The sequence below is a fragment of the Toxotes jaculatrix genome, chromosome 17 (genome assembly GCF_017976425.1).
Source record: "Toxotes jaculatrix isolate fToxJac2 chromosome 17, fToxJac2.pri, whole genome shotgun sequence".
In the NCBI taxonomy this organism is placed as follows: domain Eukaryota; kingdom Metazoa; phylum Chordata; class Actinopteri; family Toxotidae; genus Toxotes; species Toxotes jaculatrix.
The window spans coordinates 10,208,366-10,221,585 of NC_054410.1; positions in this window are offsets into that span (position 1 = coordinate 10,208,366).

Genomic DNA, 13,220 nt, shown 5'->3' on the forward strand with positions numbered 1-13,220 from the left:
AAATAGAAACCGGGTCTTTTGTTCTGTGGCTGATCCCTTCTCATCAACTCAAACTCACAATACATATCTCTCCATCTCTTTCTCTCTCTATATCTCTCCATCTGCTCTAATGCCTGGTTTGTCATGGAGGAATGTATGCTAAGGGTTGACAGAGATATAAGGAGCCCGGGGCATGAGGCTCTGCTGCTCACACTGGGAAACTAGTGTGAGTGGTGCACCTGTCACCATGAAGCCCTGACAGGTTTACTTCAACAGCACTGTGAACTACTTTTCCACCAAACTCTGCTTTTTCTTTAAGAATTAGAATTTTGACATATATTCAGGCTGAAAATAACCAACAAATGCATGTAATGTCTGACATAAACAAATATTTCTGAAATTTTTTTCAAACAATTATACCTTAACAGTATTGAACATCTGGGTTTTCCAAACACTATCAGTGCATCAAATAATTCCAATGTTTCCTTCTGTGTCTCTTCTGTTGCTTTTCACTATCTCCTCCTGACCTTTTCACTGCTTTCATGCTCACAGGAGAGCGAAAAAATGTCTGTCCTGCATGTAATGCTGGACATCAGGGTGTTTGGAAATTATGACTCAGTAGCCTGAACACCAGCACTTCTGAGGAGACTCCAACTTCAAATCTAACACTCTCCCCTTTCCTAATAATGATGCTAAAATTGCAATTCATCATCATTAAAATATTGTCATGACGTGGTAACTTTAGGCCACTTCAACAATTATTTTTTTTAAAAAAGGAGCTTGTTCATTTGTCTGGGTCCAGATATCTCTCTACAGTCAATTCAAGTTCCGTGATAAACACTAAGAACACTGAAAGACTTTTATTGTGAAATATCTTTTGTTACATTCACAAGTGCTGAGTCATACACCAAAATCTACTGCATATTTATATATTTTGAGGTACATTATTGTTGGCAGAGCCGTACATTTCTGTTTTCTGCTACTTCTCCACCTTTAAGAGACGCATATTGTATTCCACTACAATCATATGAAAGGTGTAGTTACTGGTTGTTTTGCAGACCATACAAAACATCATACATTAGCAGATGATCGCAGATCATACTGTCCAACACAACAATAAATTGCAAAACAATAAATTACTTACTCATTAATGCATCAGTAATAATAATCTTATGATATAAACAATGAGTATTGAATACTAATGCTCATGATACTTTACGTTTTGCTTCTGTAATTTCACTTCTGTAAGATTTGAAATCCAGGACTTTTCCTTGTAACAAGGGGTTTTGACTTTTGATCCTTTTACTTAAGTAAATAGTCTTAATATTTATCATGTGTCTGTTGACCTCCTAAATCCTACCTGACACCAAGGCCTAGTGTCCATGCATGCAGGGCTGTAATTTGCTGGACTAGCTATGAGTCCATTACTTGGCAGAAAAATCCACTTGGGAGTCTGTGTGCATGTGTGCTTGATACTAAAATCAGCACACTGTTTTTTGAATCCTCTGTTGTCTTCTGAGTTTTGTGTGCAGCTAGTTTACCAGCGTGTGTGTTTGCATAATTCGTTGACCTCAACCAGGTGCTCTGACCTCCTCAGACCTGTGATACTGAGGTGAATGGACAGAACCCTTTAGCAGAATCCTGCTGTCACTTTGTTTGGCCTGGACTAGAGAGGCTCCAAGAGTCTGGAAAGACTCTCTAGCCCCCCACCTCACCAGCCCCATTCCTTTCTACTATTCCACCCACCGGCCAGGAGCAGCCACTCCCAGAAACTCCACATTGCCCCGAGTGAGGGATCAGGACTTGGGGGGAGGATGGGGGGTTGGGGTCTAAGAATAGGGGGAAAAAATGTAAAATTAAGGGCTGTGCAGGTGTCAACAGAAAAGGTTAGTGCAGAGAATGAAAATGAGCAGCTGACAGGAGGGAAAAGCAGAGTTTTGTAGCTATACAACCACTTCAGAGTTTTAACACTTTGGCATTTGCTTGATAGCTATTGGAGGTTAGGACACTACAGGCCTGAGGCAGGGGTAACTACAGAGAAGCACATGGTAGTTGCATTGCTCAATAAGAGTACATTTCTCCAAGCTCTGCTTGAGGGTAACTGTGATGCTGCAGGGAGGGGGGACTTTCCAGGCAATAAAATAAGGAGCCTAGCTTTGTGTTTACGAAATGAACACAAAGCTGCAAATAGTACTGTAGGGGGTTAAAATGGCATTTGTCTTCAATTGATAATTCACAAATGAATTCATTTATTACAAGAAATTTCTACTGTCAACTAAGTTTTAGATTTTTAAAATGTATATTTTTCACCATGACAAAAGTCTTTTCCAGGTCACCAAATACTTTTATTTGCTCATCCTAAGCCAAGATGTATTTTACCTAAAATCGATCAAACCGTAACTGAATTTGTTCACTGTCAGTTTGCACATGATTTATGTTTTCTAAGTAACAATTTGGCATTCTAAGAAAATTTATGATGCCTGAGCTGAATTGGCAAACATTTTAGCACAAGAAAAATGATCTGAATTCCCACCAAGGACACTGTAAAGTTCAACAGAGTGACACAGGTGGAATCTGGATAAGAGTAGAGTTCACATGCATAAGGTCTTTTGATGATTTCCTCTTTGAAAAAAAAAGTGAGAACTCAGAGGACATGTCACTGGCTGTGCATTTTAAATAACTTTATCTTACACTTCTGCACCAAAACCCACCGTCCTTCCAAAGCACTGTGTGATGTTGTTTCCGAATATGGAGAACAACTGTTTGTTTTAGATAGTGGGCAGTATGTTGCTATATGTAGTCTGTATTGTGTTTGTATGCATTCTTTCCCCTTTCATTTCTGTCTCAGACAACGCTTTTGTCTTTGGAGCACAGGCATGAGCTGAAAGAGAGAACGATAACAGCAGCTGTGGAATGAATGCATACAATGCATCTGCAATTAAGCACATATACTAACTTTCTCTTATGAGAGGCCTTCAAGAACACACACAGACACACACAAAAACAAAGGTGGTAGATACAGACAGGTGATAATCTTGTCTGTCACACAAGCTGCATATCTGCATCATCTCTCGGTTCTCTCCACTCCACCGTGTTGACTAGCATACACATTAATAACGTAATGCCAATCTGATGGAAACATCTGCCAAGAAACTTGAGGAGTGTCAAAGAAACACCTCTGTTAAAAATTTGATTTACTAACTGAAATTGGCACTATCTCATATTTGGAAACAGATAATTGCAAAACAGAAATTGTAGAGCTGTGTGAGTTTATTTACATTTTTAATGATGACTGCAGCAAGTTGACATGAGATGACAAAACAAGAAGCTGTTGGACTGACACGCACGCAGAGACACACGCTCACTCAGCCAATTTATAGTGTCTAGGCCACTGATTGTGGTCCCAGCCAAACAGAGAGCAAGTCCTGGGTTCATCTCCATATCAGGTTTCATTCTGGACCCCTCAGGCCAGAGAACTTCACTTCAGTGTTTGCTCCTGGAAGACACTCTCAATTGCAACGACTAATGAATACTTTGAAATGTGCATAATTGCACTTTGACCCAGGCTGATGGAACATTACCAGATCTGTGCAATTAACAGTCTGCTTTACAGAAATACACACATAGCATAAACTAACACAATTAAATATCTACTGTCTTTCTCAAACCGTTTTGTAAGTTAATACAAAAATAACAGCTTGACATGTTGCTTTACTGCTTTCTTTCAAAGAGTCAGAGGAGAACACTAATAGCACCAGCTGGGCAGCTTAGCTTAGACTGGAAACAGGGAAGCAGCTAGCCTGGCTAGAGGTATTGATCTACTTGTCATGATCATATTTCCCAAAGTGACAAACTACTCCTTTAAACACAAATCTTGAGAACTTCAGTTTACACTATACCTCAAAGCATATCAAAGTTTGCATATTGATGGATAAGAAAGTCAAAGCAAGTTTCATCTTTCTACATGTTGATTTTTCTGTTGTAAATAATGGACTGAAAACACTGGCTGTTTGCCTCTTAGAATGGTGACAACCTGCAGTAGGTACAGTGTTGTTTATGAAACAGTCAGACATTTAAAACTACTGGTATGGTCCCTCACATAGAAAGGCCTTCCTCAAAACATGCCCAACACACTGTACCAAGCACCAGATGTCAGATCATAGTTATTTTAATGCAAAATGATCACATGCCAGGTGAGCTCACTGCGTCCTCATAGCCTCAGGTGCTAAACACCCTGGAGAGAATGCTGAGCCTGATATTTTGGTTAAAATTTCCTGCAGGCAGTAATACTACACGCAGGCAGTGTAGGTTCACAGCAGATACACTACAGATCATATTCTCCTCAAAGAGATGTGACACAGCCAGCTGGCATATCAACAATATGCTCTTTAGCTGTGACAGGAAGGGACTCTGTTGCAATTAAAAGACAAAACGTTCCAGTTGTTTGTATGAGTGAAATGTGGGTTTTTGAGGTTTGTGCCTGAAGAGGTGTGTGTGCCATACAGTCTGGGCGTTCAGTTGCAGGTCATAGTCAAGTGGAAACTGAAGAAGATGAGGGCAGCACTGAGAATGATATGTTTACGGGAAATGACACTCAATCAGGCATGTGTGCAGGTTCAATCAGTTATCACCCTCAAATGAAGCAAGAACCCCTTCTCTACGATTTTTTTCCTTTCCCTAGTGATAAACATCTCTCTCTCTCTCTCTTCCATCCGCCCATCACCCCGTTCCTTTCCCTTCCTCCTCCTCTGACTTCTGTTCCTCACCCACCCACCATCCCTCTCCGTCCCTCTTCCTCTATGGATGAGTGATGATATTCCCGTGGGATAGTGGAGGAGGAGAGCTTTCCAGGGACTGTTGCTTCATCTTCCCAAATAAAGCAGGGAACATGTTCAGACCACCTCACGTTGGGTTCGGTGATGAAACCCTTTGACCGAAACTGATTTTTTTTGCAGGCATGCCCTCGTTACAAACACATGCCCTCAATATATAATGATGTCTTGCATCTCTTATATCCTCATGCTTCTTAATTCAAATTCAATGTTAGAATTTACAATCCAGCCCAATTATTTGGATAAACTTTTTTTTTTTATCATTGCCTAACTTTTGTTCATTTTTGTTATTTTAAGAAAGAAAAAATAACATAAAAAAGGCACTTCAGAATAAAGTTTTTATCAACTTACACTTTAGGTTCAATGTTGCAGAGGTGAAAGAATAAATTTTCCATGTTCACCTGTGATACTTCCCCATAATCTATTTCTCTCTCTTGCCCTCCCTTTTCCTTTCTTCGTCTCGCGCCCAGTTTCAGTCTACATGTCTTGACTTGTCAGAGAATTAGAGGAACCACGCACTCCTTTTCTCCTCAAACCTCCGGAACAATCACAGCGTGCCCTGCTCAAGGGCCACAGGAGGGTGCGCCCCATTGCAAACCAGGGAACAAGGAAGACTGACGTCTTGGTGCACGATCCCTGTGACCGGCTTGGTCCATAGCCAGAGTCTGTTACCATAGCGATAAATTAATCTGTTTTTATCTGTAATAACTTGCACGTTTATCTGTTATTTTATCCTATTCTGTATTACAGAAACTTCCTTCTAAAGCCAAAAGTTCACATCTTTTGAGTCATTGAGAAATTGATTTCCTTTCTTTCTTTATTTTTTTTAACTCTTCAGCTTATTCTTCTAAATAGTGATTTTTTTTAACATTTCTTCTACATTAGCAAGCCCTAACTAGATACTTAAAACAGCAACATTTAAGAGCTAAGATCTAAGATCTTTCAACTGAATCGCACATTAAATGCACATTAAAAATCCAATTAATTTGAATCAACAGAGAACCAACACTGGGTTAACTTTAACAGTACCAATGGATTGTTTTGACTCAATCTTAGTCATATTATATTTTTATAATTTTGTTGGGTTACCAATACTAAAATATGGATATTCTGACTAGGTATTTGTTTAGTTATTCCTACTTAACAATTGACACAACACAAGCTTAAAAAGAATATGTGGCCCTCAAGGGAGTAGAAATGATCTAATCTCATAATGATCTCATTTGAAGCAGAGAAGCATTTCTTATTGACATTTACGTTGTATTCATTCCCTTATGCAGAGCAATTATTGCTGCAAAGCTGATAAATTACTTCTAGGGAAGTGTAAAGTTCTCAGAAAAGGAAATGACCATTATTATGGATGAAATGTCAAATAGTGAGGGGTGTGTGCCAAAAATAAAACGAGTGAATAAATGTAAAATACCCTCAGAAATTGAGATGTATCAAAGGGCACAATTAACATGGAGTGAAAGGTTTTGAATTGAACACTGACACAGTATCTGAATATGAGATTACCATGTAAACAACATCTTCTGAATACCTTGCTTTCAGGCAAAATGAATAATTGGGCTTAAGGTAGAATATTTAAAGGAAAGTGAGGTCATTTAAAGTTTAGATGCAGAGATGTAGCTATGTGCACATAAAAACATTGAATTAAAACTTTATTGGACTGGAAAAGCTAACGGTTACACCTTCTTAATACTAATTAAAGTTTTGGGTGTTTCAAAGTAAACTTCAGTCATCAATAACCTGTAAATGGGAACACTATACACACAGCTTAAATGGTATCCTGTTTTAATTAGATTAAGCTTAAGAGTTATTTCAGTCCACATAAGCCTAGTCATTTTGAGTCAGATCTGGTAGATATGCACCTGCTATTGTATGACTTAAGTCTCTCCTGAAAGAGAATTCACCTGCTAGTGCAAAGGGGGGTGTGGAGGAGGGGAGGGAAGGAGGGAGAAAGGGAAGGACAGAAAGAATAGGGGAGGCAGGGAGAGAGGCAGTCATTCCTTTAAGACAAATGCGGCTTGTCACCCGTTTAAAAGAAAACGCAAATCAAGGTAGAAGTGTGAACGGAAGAGTGGAGAAGATGAGATGTGAGGAGAAGGAGGAGATGAGGAGGCGTGGAGGACACAGAGGGGGGCGGGTCATCTCCTTCAACAAGTTTAACCTGAATCCAAAGCTAACAAGATGCCGTGATTGCAGGGTGCTGAAAATATGAAGGAACAACCAAAGACAACAGAAAAAAAAGAAAATTAAACACAGGCTTTTGTTCACTCTGGTCTCCTCTCTCCTCAGGTTTCAGACAGATGAGAGTTCTGTCTCTCTCTGTGTGTGTCTCTTTCACTGACACCAACACATACACAAACAGACAAACCTTCACTCCCAGAAAAAAGTAGGCTTTTTAGGCCCGGAAAGAGACGTAGCAAATGGGATAAAGTTGCACACAGTCGTCTGTGCCTCAGGTCATGCTGCACTGGCAAGCAGCAGGCAAACATGCAAGTAGAGTCTGTAAAATCAGTCTTCACACAGCCACATTTCCATGGATGCATCCACTAAATACTCTGGATTATCCTGATGGGAAATGGTGGAAGACGTATTTAGATAGTTCTCTTTAATAGCAATACCACATCATAGCAAGTAAAACACATTCATTTCAAGTAAAATACATTCAAAATCTTTATAAAGAAAAATACTTAGATTAGATGCAAAAGGGAAAAGTACACAGAATTATGCCCAATGACTGCTTTTTTGGGGTGTTTTCAAATTCAGATTCTTATTAATGGTGATGCATTAATTTACAAGCAGCATTTTAATGTTGCTGATTTTTTTTTAAATGCTAAGTACAAGTGACTTAAAAGTACTTTTTGCAGTACTTGAGCAAATAAAGTTAACCAGATAACCAAACATCCCAGTTGCATGTAATAAAGATCAGAACTGCAACTGCACACTAAGTGAAATAAATCACAAAGCCTGAGAAAGCACATGTGACTTTTGCTTCATGATTGAACAAATTTACTATAATAATCAAAAAACTGTGAAGTTGAGAACCAAAGGAGGAATAAAGAAAATCATTACTTCTTGTTATACACACACCCACGCGCACACTCCGTAATTCACTGCGACACCCTAAGACGTGACATGTGGAGTCAGGGTCGACAGTTGACTCAAAGTGTCATCTTACACAACTCATAACTGCGGGCGAGAGAAGGAAAAGGTGACAAACCCTTGGCAGTGTTGAATGTGGGCTCTCACAACAGTGTCTTTATGCCAGCAAGTTTGTCATCCAGGTTTTGGGTCAGTTGCATGAACATTCACAATGTTTTAGGACACAGTGAAATCACTATTGAAAGCAAATATTAGAATTAAAATAGTTCTGTAATTTCACATTTTTGATAATTATTTGTGATGTAAGATTATGTGCTGAATACAAAACAGAATTTAGACTGAAAAGTCAGTTTAAATGTTACTCAAACCATGTGTCAGTGTGTGGCCATCAGAAGCAGAGCTGAATCGTTTCATACTTTTTTAAAAAGTATGAAATCTGAGAAAATGTCAAGCAACTTCCAAGTGCTGCAAAAACCGGTCAGATCTAATATTACATTAAGAATTCATTTCTAATATGGTGATACATTCACTGCGGGGAAATGATCATTTTGATTTTTATGTTATATCAAAATACAAATAATACAATATTAAAATTTACCTTAAAGAAGACACAAAGTGTGTGTTCGTTAATCAATAACGACGTTTAGCCTACTATTCATAGAACAATCACATATTCTTTTCTCATTCTGGAATAGGGCTTTAAATTATCTATGGCAGCCTCATAAGTGTAAAGGTTGTATAATGAGCCCATGACGACAATTATATATGACCTATACTCGTATCCTAATTATTCATGAATTCCCCTCCATCTGACGCGCTCCCTGTTTAAAGTCTTTAATGGACTCGAGGTAGAAGCGTCATTTGCAGTCTTTCCAACCTCCCATCTGTGTTCACAAAATTACAGAGATTAGCAGACTGTAATTCTCCTCTCTCACATAATAACAGGTATGACACACAAAACAATAAAGCTGCGACTGAGAAGGCCACTAGGAGGTAAGATGGACACAGTTTTGTTGTCTTGATTATCTCATCAGTCAGATATTTTGGCTCATGCTACCTTCATCTGTATATTTCTGCATTCAAAGAATTTAAGGTCATTAGGTTGGCTAAAGTGGATAATCATTGTGAGTTTTAACAAAGCTGGAAGTTGATAGTGCTCATAAAAAAAAGGCTTCATAAGAATCTTTTAATAAACAAAAGTGCACTGTGGGCCTACGTTTGACAGAGAAGTTGTGTTTCAGAAAGTATCAAATCATGCAAATCCATTAGACCAATTTGCCAGTTGTAATAATTATGACTGCTCTGGTAAAATTCTTAAATTTTTTAATTCGTCTCTCAGTATTCAGCCAGACGCTCATGGCAGCTAATAGGAAGTCTCTGAAGAACCTCATGAGTAAACAACCTTTTCTCATCGTTGGGAGTGTATTTTCACTTAATTCCCGGTTGATTTCCGTGGTATTATAGTGACTAAAAACAGATTCCGAGTGTGTCTTTTGTCACACACGCTTTTTTTCATCCTGCTTGACTGATGGTTAAAAGCGCACACAATGTCACCGAAACCAATGTTTTGGAGGAATGCCCAAAAATCACAATAGAAAGTTGATTTGTTAACACAATTGGCATTACACCCACAGACATAAGCTGTGTGCAATTAAACTCAAATATTCAGTGCAGCATTTTTTATAATGTTGTGTCATTGTCATTTGGGACTCATTTGCAAGAAATGTTCCTGACAAGCCTGGACTTGCAGAGGATTTAGGAAAATCCGGCTCTTCCATTACCTCCTCATAACGTGTTAACATTCCTTCACAAGATGGAGTATCGTCTCCTGGAGAAATGACTTCCTGTTGCATGGTACAGTATAGTAATGAATGCATCCCCTTCATTCCCTTCTTTTAGTAACGTACATGCATTCTTCAGTCATTACAAATGGATGCTGGTCTGTTTGGTTTTTAAAACAGGCCTGGCAGTTATTAAATACACACTGCCATGTTTGTCACTAACGTTCGTACATTCCACTAGAGATAGTGGATGGCACCCACGCATTTCAAGGAATTGGCACGAGTGTAAGAAAGCAATTATATTTTGTTGATAGTGAACATACAGTAATTACAAAATGTACAATCTTTTAGGGTGTAGAGACTAATGTTCATTTTCTGGGTTGACAAAAGGAACTAAGGAGGTAAGAAATGCATCAAGCTCCCAGTGGCTTGCAAATTACATGAGTCAAATGCATTAAAAACAACACAGGTGCCTCAACTGGGGGCCAGAGGTGTAATAATTCATCAAACCCAAAAGATGTCAAAGGAAACTTCCCTGTAACCTGAAACAAAAGGAAAAGCCGTTGACTCTGTTTTCTCTATGGCCTCTACCCTGCAACATGCACAGGGGAGGTTACTGTAAGTTGCATAGAATGAGAGCTTAGATAATCAGGTGATTAAATTATTTAGATCATCAACAGAAGATTAAGCATCTGCAATTTTGATAATAAAGTATTTGCATATTTTCTTTTTCAAGCAAAAACGGGAAAAATCACTGATTGTAGCTTAAATGTGAATACTGTCCGTGAATATCTATGGGTTGTTGGAAAAACCAAGACATTTGAAGATGTCATCATGGGATCACGGGCATTTTATGACATTTACTGACGAAACAATCAGCAATTTATCTTGCAAAGATAAATGGTAGATGAATCAACACTTTTAAAGAAGTAATTGTTAAAGGAGCTGAAACTATTGCTTCTTTTATCAAATAGTCAATCTACAAAGATATATTTAGCAACAGTTTTGATAGCTGATTAACTGTTTCAGTCCTATTTCCATCAAGAACATGTTTCACTATTTTCTGACAATTTACAACAAAAAAGATTGAAGAAAATAATAAATAGATTAGTCATTAGTTAAAATAACTGTTGGTTGCAGCCCTGAAATTTTAAACTTTTTTTCAGATTTGTTTCTTCCACTGATTTATCTATCTACACATCAGTCTGTGAATCCATTCATTCTTCCACAGGACCTTCAAAGCTCAAGACACAAAACACACACACACACACACACACACACAGGTGCCAGTGAACAGGTCTGTCCACTATGCAGAATGACCTAATGTCCTGAAGAAAGGACACACCCTTATCCATAGGGACTCTGACTCCACACAGTTTCAAGAAGATGACAAAACTCCTGCAACCTCATTAAAAATCTGTTCACATTTAACTTTTACAATCATCAGGCCTGATTAACAATCATAAGTGTTTTATAGCAGTGCTGTGATGGCAGAAATAGATGCTTGGTGGTGCATTATCACATTTAATGGCAAAAAAGCACATTAAATGTAATTTCTTGATGTTTCTGTGATGATGTTTGTCTCTTAGCTGCATTAAAGAACATGAAAGAGGCTTTCAAATGGTTTGATGTTTCTAATGTAATATAAAGCTGTAAATCATAACATTGCATTACATTAAATATATCATAAGATTTTAGTGATAATAGACTATAAAAATTATACTGAAATGACATTAAAATAACAATGCATTAGTATGTTTGATGTTTGTTGTGTGTGTCTGTGTGTGTGTTGTGTGCACATTTTGCCTACATTTTTTTATTTCCTTTTTCTTTTCTGTTCCAGTTTCTTTTTCTTTTATATATTTCAAGATGTCTTACTCTTGTAGATTCATCACTTTATTTGCATCTCACATTTTAAAATTTCATTTCTCATTGCAAACTATACATTTACAACCTTATTATGTGACATGTTAATTCTATAATATTTTTTGCTATCATTACATGGGTCTATACAAAAATGTATTCACCTCAGATAGCATGATAGCTGTGGAAAAAGCCATTCTCCTACATACCTTAACACACTTGTTAACACCCTGAGGAAGAAGCACCTGTTCACCACCTGTACTTACCTCTCCCCACACACAGTCTGTGAGCTGTAATCAGTGTCTGTGTGATAACTATCTATGGTCAACAACACCGTGTCTCATTCCAACAAGTTGTGAAGGACATTAAACTGTGACAGGTGTGGCAGGCGAGTGAAGCTTTGTAATTTGGAAGGAGTTGACATTTTAATCTACATAAGCATGCTGCTAAAGAATTAAACCAGCCTCTACAATGCCTTTAATATTGATTGATCTCTATATTGTAAACATGGATACAGGAATACATGGATACTGGAAAACATTTGAATAACATGCACAAATGGCCCTGATTACTCTAAAAAGAAAAGGGTGCGACTGTCATTGGATGTCATGATGATCTTGAGGGTTTTTTGGGCTCTGAGGAAGAGGGAGAATGCATCAAATTCCAGCCAAGATGTGTTCAGATGCAATCTGACCACCTACACCCACAGAAATAATCATTAGGCCACAGCTCTGAGCAAATAACTGCTCAAGACAAACACCAGTCACAAAAAAGAGGGAACATCTGCCAAAAAGACATCTCTCATTTCACATTTAGGTATTTACAGTGTCAGATGATTGCAAGAAAGAAGCAAAATGAAATGCCAATCAAACATCAAATGAACAGCAACTTTGCACAGGAATGTCTCGGCTTTGATTTGAGTACAATGAAACATGCTGATGCTATTCTCCCAGCTCTCCAGCAGTGGTGTTTCACTCCCTCTGCTGGTTATTCACTCTTCAAATTCAAATGAAATTTGAAGAGTGAATTTAATTTCAGAGTTTGTGTCAAAAATGAAAGAGCTCATTTTGTTGCCTGGTAGCAAGTTCACATTATCAGGTTAACATCTGAAACTTGACAAAAAAAGAACTTTAAGTTGAACCTTGCACATTAAAAAGCTGAGACATAAGGAAAACTTTGTTAAGCCACAGTCAAATAGTTAACTACTGCACTTATATGTATATTTTCTTGAAAATATATCATGTAGAAGAAGTGACTCATCAGTTGCTCACATGGTTTCCATCTGTTTCTGAGACATGAAAAAAACTGCTGACTTTTAAAACACTCACACCCTTCATTGACCTACCTTTGTTTTTTTCCACAGCTCCAGTAATAGAAGCACTGCTGCTGACGTACTGTACTGTGTCACTCCTTTACTCCTACAATGATACAATGATAATAGAAAACATACCATCATTGTTAGTCAGGAGTACAGTTATAGTATGATGCTATGGTGTTACAGTCATAATCACATTATTTTTTTAGGTGGGATGAGGGGGTTGTGATACCTATCAGTCGGTCAAATATTCAGTTACTAGTTGATGTGTCACCTAATTCATACAGTAGGTTTTAATGGATACATAAAATAGTTATAATAACAACAAATAATAATAACAAT